This window comes from Giraffa tippelskirchi, chromosome 10 (assembly GCF_054371585.1).
Source record: "Giraffa tippelskirchi isolate mGirTip1 chromosome 10, T2T-mGirTip1v1.2.pri, whole genome shotgun sequence".
In the NCBI taxonomy this organism is placed as follows: domain Eukaryota; kingdom Metazoa; phylum Chordata; class Mammalia; order Artiodactyla; family Giraffidae; genus Giraffa; species Giraffa tippelskirchi.
The window spans coordinates 23,674,809-23,691,165 of record NC_137284.1 but is presented as its reverse complement, the minus strand read 5'-3'; the positions used below and the strand labels follow the sequence as shown (position 1 = coordinate 23,691,165).

Genomic DNA, 16,357 nt, shown 5'->3' with positions numbered 1-16,357 from the left:
AACTGAGTATTCGCCTCACTAAAATCATGTAGAAGGCAAGGATGTTTGTTCTCACTCCTCTTATTCAACATTGACTGTAGCCAATGTAACAATGCAAGAAAAAGAAATGAAAGACAAATAATCGTAAAGAACTAAATCAGTCTTTACTACATCATGATCATCTAAGTAGAAAATCTCATGGAATCTTTTTAAGTGCTACTAGAAGTAATTAGTGAGTTTAGCAAGGTTGTAATATATGTCAATATACAAAAATTGTTTATGTTTCTGAAGTGAAGTGAATGTCACTCAGTTGTGTTCAACTCTTTGTGACTCCACGGACTACATAGTCCAAGGAATTCTCCAGGCCAGAATACTGGAGTGGGTAGCCTTCCCCTTCTCCAGGGGATCTTCCCAACCCAGAGATCGAACCTAGGTCCCCCGTACTGCAGGTGGATTCTTAACCATCTGAGCCACAAGGGAAGCTCAAGAATATTGGAGTGGATAGCCTATCCCTTCTCCAGCAGATCTTCCCAACCCAGGAATTGAACTGTGGTCTCCTGCATTGCAGGCAGATTCTTTACCAACTGAGCTATGATACAAGCAATAAACAATTAGAAATTAATTCTTTTTTAAAAATATTAATAATTTTATTACATAAGAAATTTTTAAAAAACATTTGCAGGGCAAAAAAAAATATTCTAAGAAAAGAACAAAGGCAGATGACAAAGTAGGAAAAACTATCCGCAACTTATTCATAAACAAAGGCTTAATGTCCATAATATGCAGAAACTTTCTATGAACAGAGGCCTACTGCACTTTAAAAGATTTAACATGTAATAGAGATAAGAACTGAGAGTTCATAGGAAAAAATGCAAATGGCTCCTAACTACAGGAGAAGTTGACTACCCTGATTCATAACAAGAGCAAAGCAAATGAAAACTACACATTAATTCTTACATGCATTTGCAACAGCATTGAAAAACATGAAATATTTATTGATAAATTTAGCCAAATATGTACAAAAATTGTATGCTAAAAACTATAAAACATTGGTAAGAGAAATTTAACAAAAAACATGAAACATAAAAGAAAAAAATAGATAATATGGACTTAATATAAAATTAAAATTTCTGTTCTTTAAAAGATGTTACTAAGAAAATGAAAAATGAAGCCACAGACTGTAAGAAAGAAAATATTTGCAAAAAAATTTTTGCATGGGTAAACCTATGGCTGATTCTTGTTGATGTTTTATAGAAACCAACACAATACTGTAAAGCAATTATTCTTCAATTAAAAATAAATAAAAAGAAAAAAATAAATACATTTATTAAGTTCAAAACAATTTTTTGATAAAGGATTTGTATATAGAATGTCTAAAGAACTCTTCATAATTCCATGATAAGAAGGAAAAATTTTAATTTGTAAAAATTTGAACACACACATCACAAAAGAAGAAATCTAGACGGCTAATCAGCACAGGCAAACATGCTAACATCATCAGTTACTGCATGCATGCTCTGTCACTCAGTCATGTCTGACTCTTTGTGACCCCTGTAGCCCACCAGGCTCCTTTGTCCATGGGATTATCCTGGCAAGAATACTGGAGTAAGTTGCCATTTCCTCCTCTGGGGGAATCTTCCCAACCCAGAGATTGAACTCATATCTCCTGCATTGGCAGGTGGATTCTTTACCACTGTGCCACCTGGGAAGTGGTGTGTAAATTATCTCTCAATTAATCTGACTTAGATAAATGAGAAAAAAATATATATATATATATAAGTATACAAATACTTATACAGAAGGAGAAGAGGGTGTCAGAAGATGAGACGGCTGGATGGCATCACTGATGCAATGGACATGAACTTGGACAAACTTCGCCTGGCATGTTCCATGGGGTCACAAAGAGTCAGACATGATTGGGTGACTGAACAACAACAACAACATACAAATAACACTGATATATATGATGCTCACTTAAAGTGTGCATATATGTATTAAATGTGGGGAATTGCTATTTTACTCATAATTTTAAATTTTGTTATAACTTTCAAGGGGCAAAAATTATGAGTGTGATAGTGATTCTATATATTTGTTGCCTAAATCAAATCCCTTATGATTATACAGTGGAAGTGACAAATAGATTTAAGGGACTAGATCTGATAGACAGAGTGCCTGATGAACTATGGACAGAGGTTCGTGACATTGTACAGGAGACAGGGATCAAGACCATCCCCATGGAAAAGAAATGCAAAAAAGCAAAATGGCTGTCTGAGGAGCCTTACAAATAGCTGGGAAAAGAAGAGAAGCGAAAAGGAAAGGAGAAAAGGAAAGATATTCCCATCTGAATGCAGAGTTCCAAAGACTAGCAAGGAGAGATAAGAAAGCCTTCCTCAGCGATCAATGCAAAGAAATAGAGGAAAACAACAGAATGGGAAAGACTAGAGATCTCTTCAAGAAAATTAGAGATACCAAGGGAACATTTCATGCAAAGATGGGCTCAGTAAAGGACAGAAATGGTATGGACCTGACAGAAGCAGAAGATATTAAGAAGAGGTGGCAAGAATACACAGAGGAACTGTACGAAAAAGATCTTCATGACCCAGATAATCACGATGGTGTGATCAGTCACCTAGAGCCAGACATCCTGGAATGTGAAGTCAAGTGGGCCTTAGAAAGCATCACTACGAACAAAGCTAGTGGAGGTGATGGAATTCCAGTTGAGCTATTTCAAATCCTGAAAGATGATGCTGTGAAAGTACTGCACTCAATATGCCAGCAAATCTGGAAAACTCAGCAGTGGCCACAGGACTGGAAAAGGTCAGTTTTCATTCCAATCCCAAAAAAAGGCAATGCCAAAGAATGCTCAAACTACTGCACGATTGCACCCATCTCACATGCTAGTAAAGTAATGCTTCAGCAATACGTGAACTGTGAACTTCCAGATGTCCAAGCTGGTTTTAGAAAAGGCAGAGGAGCCAGAGATCAAACTGCCAACATCTGCTGGATCATCAAAAAGCAAGAGAGTTCCAGAAAAACATCTATTTCTGCTTTATTGACTATGCCAAAGCCTTTGACTGTGTGGATCACAATAAACTGTGGAAAATTCTGAAAGAGATGGGAATACCAGATCATCTGATCTGTCTCTTGAGAAACCTGTATGCAGGTCAGGAAGCCACAGTTAGAACTGGACATGGAACAACAGACTGGATCCAAATAGGAAAAGGAGTACATCAAGGCTGTATATTGTCACCCTGCTTATTTAACTTATATGCAGAGTACATCATGAGGAATGCTGGTCTGGAGGAAGCACAAGCTGGAATCAAGATTGCTGGGAGAAATATCAATAACCTCAGATATGCAGATGACACCACCCTTATGGCAGAAAGTGAAGAAGAATGAAAGAGCCTCTTGATGAAAGTGGAAGAGGAGAGTGAAAAAGTTGGCTTAAAGCTCAACATTCAGAAAACTAAGATCATGGCATCCAGTCCCATCACTTCATGGGAAATAGATGGGGAAACAGTGGAAACAGTGGCTGACTTTATTTTTTTGGGCTCCAAAATGTCTGCAGATGGTGACTGCAACCATGAAATTAAAAGACGCTTACTCCTTGGAAGAAAAATTATGACCAACCTAGACAGCATATTACAAGGCAGAGACATTACTTTGTCAACAAAGGTCCGTCTAGTCAAGGCTATGGTTTTTCCAGTGGTCATGTATGGATGTGAGAGTTGGACTATAAAGAAAGCTGAGCACCGAAGAATTGATGCTTTTGAACTGTGGTGTTGGAGAAGACTCTTGAGAGTCCCTTGGACTGCAAGGAGATCCAACCAGTCCATCCCAAAGGAGATCAGTCCTGGGTGTTCATTGGAAGGACTGATGTTGAAGCTGAAACTCCAATACTTTGGCCACCTCATGCAAAGAGTTGACTCATTGGAAAAGACCCTAATGCTGGGAAGGATTGGGGGCAGGAGGAGAAGTGGACGACAGAGGATGAGATGGTTGGATGGCATCACTGACTCGATGGACATGGGTTTGGGTAAACTCTGAGAGTTGCTGATGGACAGGGAAGCCTGGCGTGCTGGGATTCATGGGGTCGCAAAGAATCGGACACGACTGATTGACTGAACTGAACTGAACTGATAGGCACACTTTCAATGAACTATATATACAGTTTTGTAGTACCATTTTAACATTTGTTGTTTGTTTTATTATATTAATGGAAATGTAATTTTTATCTGTTGAATCTAATAAACATTGCAATTTGTGTTTTGTATATCTTTACTTTCTTCGTTTCATTTGTCTGGTAATTCATTTTTATTGCATTTGGCTAATTAATGGGTCTGTTATTGAATAGAAATAAAGAAAAGGAAAAACTGGTTCTTCAACACAGATAGTTACAGAAGCACTATTAAAGGGACTTCCCTGGTGGCCCAGTGGTTAAGAATTTGTCTGCCAATGTAGTGGACACAGGTTCGATCCCTGGTCTAGAAAGAGCCCATGTGCCTCAGAGCAACTAAGCCTGTGCGCCACAACTACTGAGGCCATGCACTGCAGCTACTGAAGCCCGTGTACCTAGAGCCTGTGCTCCACAGCAAGAGAAGATACCACAATGAGAAGCCCTTGCATCACAGTGAAAGAGTAGTCCCTGCTTTCTGCAACTAGAGAAAGCTCATGCTCAGCAACAAGGACCCAGCGCAGCCAAGAAAGAAAAAAGAACTATTAATGCAGGTATAGAGACCCACGCATGTATTGTGTGTATGTGTGTGTGCATTAGTTGTTTCCCTTGTAACTGATTTGGATCATTGTCCATCCTGCAGATTCAATCTCCTCTTCATAAGCAAGCACCAATTCTAGTAATCCATTGAGTCTCAAGTACAAAATCATTTCCCAGTATAGCTCTTCTGGCAATCTGTGACTAATTCTCAACTCTTTCTGAAATTGGAGAGGAAGGGATATGATCAGCTATCTCAAATCCCAACATAAAGATCCTTTCAATTTTAAAATCCTAAAATTCTATTGGGAGTTTATTTAAAACAAAGCTTAGGGTGTTTGCCAGGGTCATTGCACAGAGAAGTCTCCTTAACCTAGTCCTTTTCACCAATCCTAGATACTTTCCCTCAACTCAGTCAGTGGTAACAGATAACTACTCTCTGTAGGGCCCCTGCTGCTGCTAAGTCACTTCAGTCATGTTCGACTCTGTGCGACCCCATAGACAGCAGCCCACCAGCTCCCCCGTCCCTGGGATTCTCCAGGCAATAAACTGGAGTGGGTTGCCATTTCCTTCTCCAATGCATGAAAGTGAAAAGTGAAAGTGAAGTCGCTCAGTCGTGTCTGACTCTTAGCGACCCCATGGACTGCAGCCTACCAGGCTCCTCCGTCCATGGGATTTTCCAGGCAAGAGTACTGGTGTGGGTTGCCATCTCCTCCTCCAGAGGATCTTCCAGACCTGGGGATCAAACCCGCATCTCCTGCACTGGCAAGCAGATTCTTTACGCTGAGCCACTTGGGAAGCCAATCCCAAAGTCAGTAAGATCCAGAATTATCAGGAAACATTCAATTGTGTTTTCTTCCTTAGTTAACAAAGTAGTGCCAGAAATGTTAGAAAAATTATATGATTACAATAATCAAAATAAATAGCTCATCCCTTAGATTTCAGTAAGGTAAATATTAGTTCTACCCAAACAAAAAATTTCTCAGTTTTTACTCCTATTGATTAAGGTTTTCACTGCCCACTTGGAACAGTTATTCAAGAAGGATAGAACCTCCCTTCCCAAAGGGAATAATTAGTTTGATATTGATATACCCTTGTTTTCTCCCATTGTCTTGGCTTTTTTGCTCAAAATTTTTCTTTACTTATTTGCTTATTTATAGATTTTTCTGTTGAGAGAATAGACATAGCCCCTCTGGTTTATTGCTATATTCAAGTAGTGGAAGGCAAGGTTTATATAGAAATCCTAATTTCCAGGCTTTTCCTCTGCTGAAATGTGAAGGCCAGGACCTTAAGAGATAATAATCTAAACGGCTTTCAACTTGAAGCTGCTGCTGCTAAGTCGCTTCAGTCGTGTCCGACTCTGTGCGACCCCATAGACGGCAGCCCACCAGGCTCCACCGTCTCTGGGATTCTCCAGGCAAGAGCACTGGAGTGGGTTGCCATTTCCTTCTCCAGTGCATGAAAGGGAAAAGTGAAAGTGAAGTTGCTCAGTTGTGTCCAACTCTTAGCGACCCCATGGACTGCAGCCTACCAGGCTCCTCCCTCCATGGGATTTTCCAGGCAAGAGTACTGGAGTGGGGTGCCATTTGAAGCTGATTTTGAAGCTAACAGTTTAAAACCCAACCATTTGTAAAGAAGTTCTTTCTAGAATTTGCCCCCACTCCCAGGAAAAGATTTGACTTTCCTAATGAGCCATGTACCTCCATTTACTATAAAATAGGAATTCTGTAATTTATCCTATTTTCTTTTGGCTTAAGCTAAATAACTATGTCTCTAGAGCTCAGTTACTCAACTGTTCCTCTATATGATTTTTTCACTTCTCTTTTTACCTGTCTTGCAACTTTAATCTGCCTCAAAACTTCTGTGGAAGTTAGCAGGTATACAGCACTCAAAAGTAAACATTAAATTAATAATGGCAATTTAAGAATGGATTCTATTAATTCCTTCCTCTCCATTCACCACTAGCTGTATAATTACCAGATTTTGAGGTGTTTCAGGTGCCTAGATTTATTTCTTTTAGTGAAATCCATCTATTGATGCAATCAGGTAGAAATACTTATTAGGGGAAAATTAGATATTATTTATTCTTTCTCTAAAAAATCAGAAATAACTGACTAGGTTTCTGAAGAAGATAATTTTTTAAACAAAAATTTTAAAAATTGGCAAGCAACTAAATCCAGGCAGTCAGTAATAGCACTCCACAAGAAAATACTAGTATAAAAATTTGAAATTAGTCTTTAAGAGCAAACAAACAAAACAATATACAAGATATTTGAACAACATGGATAATAAGCAACATGTTTTCTTAAAGACAGCATCAAAAATTTTAACCTATAACCAAAATCTGGAATTCAGGTTTACCTCTGAATACAATCTCATCAAGGGTAATCAGGTTGCCAGTATCTCTTTACACCTTGGTAATAAAACAATGTTAGTGGACACTGGAAATGTCTGTCTGCCATCCCATTCTCAAAGTTGGTCTTTTACTAAAACATCTTCAGTTGAAAGTTCTCCAGCTGGTATTATTTACTGCGGTCAGGCGACCAGATAGCAGGGTCCCTCACCTCAGGGTCCTGGGGTGTAAATTAGAGAGAAGGCACAAGTGAACTGAGTTTGGTGGTCATTTGAGATCCTGATGGACATTTGTCTACCTCACAAAAGTCCCCTACAATTGGGCTCAATTTGTCACTACTGACAGCTTCTGCTCTAAAGAGGCCCAGATCTGAGTGGCACAGATGTTAACAGTTTTTCTCTTTCCTCAGTTTGGACCACAAGGACAAAATTCACAGAGCTGATAATTCCAAGCAACCTGCAAAACCTCAAATATGCACCTTTTGCTATCTCTTTTCAGAGCTCATTGATGTTGTTCTGATCAGTTTCCTTAGTGCGAAGCCATTGCCAGAACCAACCAGCAGGAGACCTACAGGCACACAATAATTTCATGAAGCATTAGAAGGACTCTAAAAAATACAAACTGAGAGGGCATCTTCACACAAGTCTCTGAGCTTTTAGAAGGCAGAGCCCAGCCTCATTCACTGCTGTATCCCCGCACAGTGTTCAACTGGGTGGACCACGCAACAGTCCCTCTGTAAATGTTGCACAGAATTGACAGAGGACCTTGACATGTGGTCTTAATTGAGCCCATTTCACTTAAGTCTCCCTTACGCTGGTTTCAAAGAAGTTCCAATTTGTAACCAGACATCTACAGCAGGGGCCATTAGAAGGTACAATCACAGTGGATTCTTGTGGCAAAAGCCATCCAACTCCTGTGTGTTTTGTCTATTCCCAGAAAAAATGACTGAGGAAAACAAAAATTTTTGTGCAGGCACCTTGCAGTGAGTACAGTTTTCATATAATTGTCTTAAGAGTAATTGAATCTGTCTTTTAACAACTCACAAATTATCTCCTGACAACTTGAAATAATAGACTTTTTTGTTAAAAGGAAAAGCCTGTGGAGACCAAAGGTTAAACAGGTCTTTTCATCATGATAAATCACTGGTTAATGAGGTCACTATTGTTGGGTATTACGACCATTCCCTTTAATGCCATTACCTCCTGGTTGTAAAGCTGACACTACCAATGGGCTGCATTCTTTGAACTTTTCCACAATATTGACTGGCTTTTCTGAGCAGATGTTCCTTGCATGTGATTGCAAGAGGTTCTACAATTCTCAGTCAGGGAAACAGCTTCAGGCAAGCTTATGGAATCCAGACGGTCTAGGCTTTGGCAGAGAGGAGGTAAGAAGGAGCAGGAAAAAAGAACACAAGTTTTAATTCTGTGATAATAACATCAATTTGCCCCATGCACCTGAGGTGATATTATGTGGCAACTAGCACTAGAGAGCTTAATGAATGGCTATTCATTAGAAATAAGGTGAAACGTGCAATTAATACTTGGATTTCTCCTTACACGTTACAATAGCATACATCTTCTCAAGTTGATCCTTACACAAATTCTCTATGTTCCATTTATTAATACCACTTTTAGATGGGGAGACCGAGAACCTTAGAGAATTCCTTTTTCTAGGTCTTGCAGATACTAGATGATAAGGAATTGCTGACACCAAATCTCATGCTCTCTCATACACATGGCCATTGACACCAGAAGAAGAAATTAACTAATTACACATTAGACTCCAATAAGTATTAATAGTCCCTTCAGATGTTTCTTTTAGAAACAACAATTCTGCAAGAGTTGTTCTTCATTTGCACTCAACGACTGAACAGAAACAGAACTATATAATGTTCACAATAGAAAGATTTTAGAGAGATTGTAATTCCCAGTTACATAGGGAACAGAGGCCCAGAGGCAAGTAATTTAGCAACTCTCGTAGCCAGATGATAAATGAAGATATCGTGAATGTCATATTTGCAGCAGCATTCTTAGAGCAGAATTGCTTCAGGACACATTTGAATTTTTTGAATCACAAAATCTCCCTTCCTTAATTTTTTCTTGTTGCATTGTGTTGTTCTGTTTGCCTGAATTAAAAATTAAAAATGGAATTAATAAATCAGATAAACTGCTAATATGAAATCAAATATGTACAATGCCTTCCAAATACACATTGTTACTATTATGTAGGCAGGACACCCAGATATTTTGGCTTGAACTAAACATCTATTAACATCTGCCACCCACTGCCTTTGTGGAAAAAAGAAGAAAATGAAGCAATGCCATTGCCATCACTGGAGACCTAGCAGACATTCAACTGAAAAACATGTGTATGAATTTATAGCATCCCTGTTTCATAAAATTTTGGAATAACTTAAATGTTTTACTTTTTGAGTTGCTGAGAAAGAACTTTTCTCATAGGGGAATAAATCTAGAATCACGGATATTTGCTACCGTTTTCCCCCTCATAGTAAGTAATGACATCTACAACATTAGTCAAGCTTTGCTACTTCAATTGTTTTTTTTTTACATTTTTTACATGCTTTAAACTTTTAATTTTATATTGGAATATAGCCAGTTAACAATGTTGTGATGGTTTCAGGTGCATAGCAGAGTGACTCAGCCATACATATATATGTATCCATTCTCTCCCAACTCCCTTCCCCTCCAGGCTGCCACATGAGCCCAGCCATCCTGGTTTGGGTTTGCATCACTTTTGAGGGATACTGATGAGATTTACAAAGAATTAAAGAAGAGACTTTAAAAAATGGGGAAGCAAGAGAACCGTAGCATACTGGATGTTCATTAAGGGCAAAGACTATATCCACTTGTGTATCTGGCAGATAGAAGGCATTCAATCCATGTTTGTTGAATTAACTGAATAGGTACATTAATGTACAAAATCATAAATGAATACTTCACATATACTCTATAGATAATGATTTAATTATATATATACTTCAGGCTTCCTTTTCCAAAGCTGGCTTACTTCAAATATTTAATTTACTATCACAACTTCCAACTGTCAATCAGGTGGGGAATCATTTTGTCTCTTTTGACAGATGAGGAAATAGAGCCACTGAACAGGAAGCAAACTAGATAAAAAAGGAAATACTGATTTCAACCAAATCTTGCTCCATTTTTTCAAAATCATAAAAGGGAAACCATCCAAAATAAAACTGACAAAGTTAATACAGTAAGAGGCAATCTTGGTTGTGTATGTTCCTGCAAAGAGGGAAAAGATTTCCATTTTGGGGGAACAACAGCAACAAAAGAGTCAAAAATCTTCCCTCTCACACAACAAAGGATAAAATGTGGTACTGAAACAGGAAATTAATCTCCCCAGTGCTTTGTCTTTGTTCTGTCAAAGACTCTGATATGGGGGGAAACTCTAGATGTCTGGAATCCCATATCAAAGCCCTAATAATGAGCTGTTTTTCACTTTTTTTTTTTTGAGAACTGCAACCCTGGATCTGCAGGGGGGATTAGGCATATGTTCATTAGTAGGGCTTAATTTCCAAACCTAAGCTCAGACTAGGCCTAGTCCACATTCACATGAAATCTGAAAAAAAAAAAAGAAGTTGGGCACACTTCAGGATGTTTTGAGATATATGGGTATTAAGTCCTGTCTTGGTAAAACAGATATTCTGCTTAATTTCATTTTTCACCACATTCAGGTATCATACAGTCTTGAATTGGAGACTAAACCCATTCTCTCACATTAAGGGATTATAGTGTTCAATAATCAAATTAACTTAAATAAGTGATTTCAAGAATGTGGGTCAGGTCAGTGGACATAGACATAATGAGAGGATGATAGTTAACATCTTACTTGAACTCACCACAATGTTGTACTGTGTTACCTTTGGCTAGTATAGTTATTCCCATTTTAGATGAGGAAAATCAGATTCTAATGGGTGAAATGAGAGGTGAGCATGTAACATTACTAGGGAAACAGTCTTGCCTCTCTATTTCTATGATTCTGGGACTTTTTTTCCTTTTGACAGCTCAGTGCAGTGGTCAGCAGTATGGTGGTTATAATGTCTGCAGTGCTTTAAAAAACTTCAATATAATCTTGTGATAGAGAAGATGGCTCAGATAGCTTAAAGTGTGTAACTCTAGAGGTGGTCAGCTCACATCTAGAATGTATACTGCCCAGGAGCAGCTGGCTAGTGCAATCTCAGAAAAGATACATCCCAGAGGAGGCCAGGTCATTCCTGATTGACAACTCCCATGCTGCTAATTGGAATACAGGCTGTCAAAAAGGGATATTATTAGTGAAACCAGAATCCTGTTAAATAGAATAAATGTTAGAAAATGGATTTGCATTCAACCTAAGTTCAGTTCAGTCGCTCAGTCGTGTCCAACTCTTTGCAACCCCATGAACCGCAGCACACCAGGGCTCCCTGTCCATCACCAACTCCCAGAGTTTACTCAAACTCATGTCCATTGAGTCAGTGATGCCATCCAACCATCTCATCCTCTGTCGTCCCCTTCTCCTCCTGCCCTCAACCTTTCCTAGCATCAGGGTCTTTTTGAATGAGTCAGCTCTTCACATCAGGTGGCCGAAGTATTGGAGTTTGAATGCAGAGTTCCAAAGAATAGGAAGGAGAGATAAGAAAGCCTTCCTAAGTGATTAGTGCAAAGAAATAGAGGACAATAATAGAATGGGAAAGACTAGAGATCTTTTCAAGAAAATTAGAGATACCAGGGGAACATTTCATGCAAAGATGGGCACAATAAAGGACAGAAGTGGTATGAACCTAACAGAAGCAGAAGATATTAAGAAGAGGTGGCAAGAATACACAGAAGAACTATACAAAAGAGATCTTCATGACTCAGATAACCATGATGGTGTGATCACTCACCTAGAGCCAGACATCCTGGAATGTGAAGTCAAGTGGGCCTTAGGAAGCATCACTGTGAACAAATCTAGTGGAGCTGATGGAATTCCAGCTGAGCTATTTCAAATCCTGAAAGATGATGCTGTGAAAGTGCTGCACTCAATATATCAAACTCAGCAGTGGCCACAGGACTGGAAAAGGTCAGCTTTCACTCTAATTCCAAAGAAAGGCAATGCCAAAGAACGTTCAAACTGCTGCACAATTGCACTCATTTCACACATTAGCAAAGTAATGCTCAAAATTCTCCAAGCTAGGCTTCAACAGTACGTGAACCGTGAACTTCCAGATGTTCAAGCTGGACTTAGAAAAGGCAGAGGAACCAGAAATCAAATTGCTACCATTTGTTGGATCATAGAAAAAGCAAGAGACTTCTAGAAAAACATCTACTTCTGCTTCATTGACTACACTAAAGCCTTTAACTTTGTAGATCACAACAAACTGTGGAAAATTCTTCAAGAGATGGGAATACCAGACCACCTTACCTGCCTCCTTTTGTTTTACTTTTTTAATATTAAAGATATTCTCTTTTATTCTAAGAAAGTTACAAAAATTTCTCTGGAAACTGTATTTCTAATTGTCTATATCTGTGTCCATCTTAGTGTCTTTACCTGGTGGAGAGAGTTTCTCCCAGACACAGCCCCTTGAAGGCTATAGCAGCCTGCTGTGAGTCTTGAGCAGTCCTAAGCTATATTCATGAAATGACACAAAATGACTATCACACAAGACACCCTGGGAACTCAAAGATAGAGTCACTGGGGTTGACTGGAAGGAAAGACCACCTCCTTCCTGATGTAAGAAATCAGGGATGGCTGCATGGAAGAGGAAGGGTCAGTTGATTCAGAACCTGAAGCGAATGCGTAAGATTTTGACAGCTGGAGATGCAGTAGATAAGATAGATGAATGAAAAGTCAATCACTGCAATAGATGCAATGGGGCAAGGTCGAATCTGGTGAGTTGAGCATCTGCTCAGAGGCTGGCAGGAGCATGGTAGTCCAGGAAGCTTGTAGGAGATGTAAGGAAGTTGGAGACACATCGTGAAGAATGGAGAGTGCTCAACAGATTATGTGTCGTAAGTGTCTTTTGCTTTTTCAAAGGATTTGCCTTATTTTGGAAGCCTCACCCACATAGCTGTCTTGTTTAGGTCTAGTTCATGCAGGTTCTTTTCTACTTCCTTTGTTTTTGATACTGCAGACAATTCCCCCTCTCCCTCTAATATGGACAATTCTCTCCTCAAATAGGTAAGTGTATTCTTTCATTTCCACAAAGACAGCCCGCTGCAGCACTACTCCCAGGTGCACAGGCTCCCAGATTGAAGAACCAACTACAGAGATGGCCAGGCCAGGCAGGTTCTGTCAAGTTCTCCATTGCCTTGCGCACATTCCTGACCAAGGCTGCCCCAAGGCTGTGCACCTCACTGAGGAAAGTGGCTGTGACCCTCAGCTCCTTTACTGGGTTTCCAAGTGAAAGAAATAAATTTGGTAAAAAAAAAAAAAAAAAGCTCATTTCATGTACACTGATTAGCATAAAATTGCTCTATTGTCTCAGCTGCTACAGAGGACAATGGCGCTGAGACTCCTGGCTGGGAAGATAGTCCCTCTCCCTTCCCACACAGGGGCTCAGGTCACTCCACATGAAGACCCCAGGGAACCAGGATCAGCCAGACTTCCAACTGTAAACACCAAGGGACCTCTGGCCTCAACCTCCTTCATCTCTAGGTGAAAATATAAAACATGGACAGGACAGAAAGTATTCCTCTCCAAAGTGGAATTTCTACCTCCCATCAGGAGCAGAACCTTAAGACCTGGGCAACTTTATTCACGCATTTCCTCTTTTATTCTTTATGCAGGGGCTACTGCATAAGTCCTGATTGGCCTTGACTCTTGGCATCTGACAAAGAGATGAGAAAGCAAATCAAGTCACTGCTTTTTCCAAGAAGAACTTGGAAGGAATTACCAGCCCTATGATGCTGAAATCCAAGTATGTGTGTGTGTGTGTATATACATATATGAGCTTCCCTGGTGGCTCAGTTGGTAAAGAATCTGCTTGCAACATGGGAGACCTGGGTTCGATCCCTGGGTTGGGAAGATCCCCTGGAGAAGGGAAAGACTACCCACTCCAGTATTCTGGCCTGGAGAATCCCATGGACTATATAGTCCATGGGGTTGCCAAGAGTTGGACACGACTGAGCGACTTTCAATTCACTATATACATATATATGTGTGTGACTATATATATTTGACTCTGAAGTATACACTTTTCTACATTTTAATATCTTCTAAATAGGCAGAAGTCCTGTGATTAATAGCGTAAAATTATAAATGGCAGGAATTTTTCTTTCTTGGTGGCACATGAAACTGTGTGTGTTTAATAATTGAGAATATCTTGGATTGGATTAAAAAAACAGTAAAAGTCAATGACAGACTGTTAGAAATTGATAAACAAAAAAAATCCTAGTGTTGACAAGCTCTGTGCATCTCAAAGGAATTTCCCTTCTCATTCCAGTCCTCCAAAGAACAGTTTTCCAGGAGACAGAATTCTGTTTTATCAATCTGAAAATGAGATGGTGTATCTCAAATTCCCTAAGACTACCGGTTCCTAGCAAAATTTCAAGGAGACAGAATCAACTTTAGGCAGACAGAGTTGGCTCTAACTCCCATTTCTGGTACTCACAATTCTTTCCTTTTTGAAGCTTCACTTACCTGCTCTGTAAAAGATTGATGACAACATTTCTTCCCTAGAAATGAGATAAAGCCTGACATGTAGGAGATGCTCAACAAAAGTTTCTTATTTATTAATACAGAGTTATTTGTGATACTAGATACATAATTGCCCAGAAGTTCATGCAATCTGCAAAACACGCCAATCAGGTATGAAACTGGTAACTTGAAGCAAGGTCACACAGTTGGTGAAAGAGACAGGGCTGGGGGTTCTGAACAGTCTAGTGTCCCCTTTTATATCCAACAGCCAGCTCTGTCAAAATTCTCATCACAGACCCCAAGACCTGCACTCCGGATCCTAAAGAGCCCCAACCCACTCAAAAAGCGAACAAACAAATCCAGAGAGTGACATGAAAATGGCTAAGTTCTTTAGAAGACATGGACTGATTCTAGTGAGCATCTGTGTGAATTATCGTGTCAAAAATGCAAGGGTCATAACGAGCTCTGATAGGATCCAATGCCTGAGACCCCCTCCTCCTGACATCCTCTGGGGGCCACCAGTCCTGGCCCGACACAGCTGCTCTGCCACCCCGGTTCGCAGCTATATTGACACAGCCATTTTCATGGTAGGCCTGTTGTAAATTTGTTGTTACATGGTGCGTCTGCCCCAAATTGCACGGTGTACGTAAATTTTTGTGTGTGTGGTGGGGCTGGCACGGGGGTTGGAGGGGTACCGGGGCTGAATGGAGCGTGTGATGAGCAACCCGCAGGAGACCTAACCCTGATAAATTGTTTACTTGTTAGCGATGGGGCTCAAGAGTAGGCCGGGGGCTGCGGGCTCAGCGGGACAGACGTAGAAGGTGGACCCACGCCAATTACCAGCCATTGTGGTGTCCCACCCTGTGATTGACACCAATGTCTCCCCTCTCACCATGGGTCCTTTTACTCTCCCAGCCCCAACACAAGCCCCACTGTGCTAATACCATGGTGTCTTCAATTTCCTCTGCTGCCAGCAAAAATTAACCTAGGCCTGCAGCCTGTAGAAGACCTAAGGCCTCTGTTTTATTATGCATTTTCCCCCAGTTTTTCAAGGATGAGTTAAAAAATAGAGGTTGCTAAGGCCAGTTGGGCAACAAAGGAAGCAAAGGGACAAACATTATCTTTGGATGACTGACTTCAAAGTTAATGATCTTCCCCACTGAATTGTGCCCTCCGCTCCTCAATGAGGTCTTTGCCATCAGATAAAGAAGCGCCTCTTTAATCCACTAACACTTCTTTGTCCCTTTGTGGCAAAATGATCATTTCATCAGTTTCGGGTACTCTCTGCCGGGAGAGTTTTTTTTTTTTTTTAGCCTGAGTGATTCAGAGCAGGAGGGACAGAGAAGGGTATTTCTCTACTTCATTTTTCCTCAAGTGACGGCTGAATAACTATGCAAAAAAATTAAGGCATAATGACCCAGCAACAGTGACAAAACCTAATTAGTCACGGAGGCCACTGGGTAATGAGCCGCAAAACCTGGCTCTTGAGTGTGTAATAACTGTATTTTTCTCCATTTCTTCCCCTTTAGTCACAGCCTTGTGTGGCATTTTTAACAAACTAAAATGGCACCAGATGCAACAGGGTTCAGACATTTTAACTTGAATTAAGAAACCATATGTTCCGATAAGTCATGGTCTCTTCTTTCCCACAGACTGGGTGCTCCATCTGCGAGGTA

The 16,357-nt window shown here is 40.1% G+C and overlaps 1 protein-coding gene across 1 annotated transcript in view; it reads right to left on the bottom strand.

Moving 5' to 3' along the window:
* The window catches only part of HTATIP2 (HIV-1 Tat interactive protein 2), a 209,304-nt gene that overhangs the window by 73,224 nt on the left and 119,723 nt on the right, over window positions 1–16,357 (bottom strand). The window lies entirely within an intron of this gene.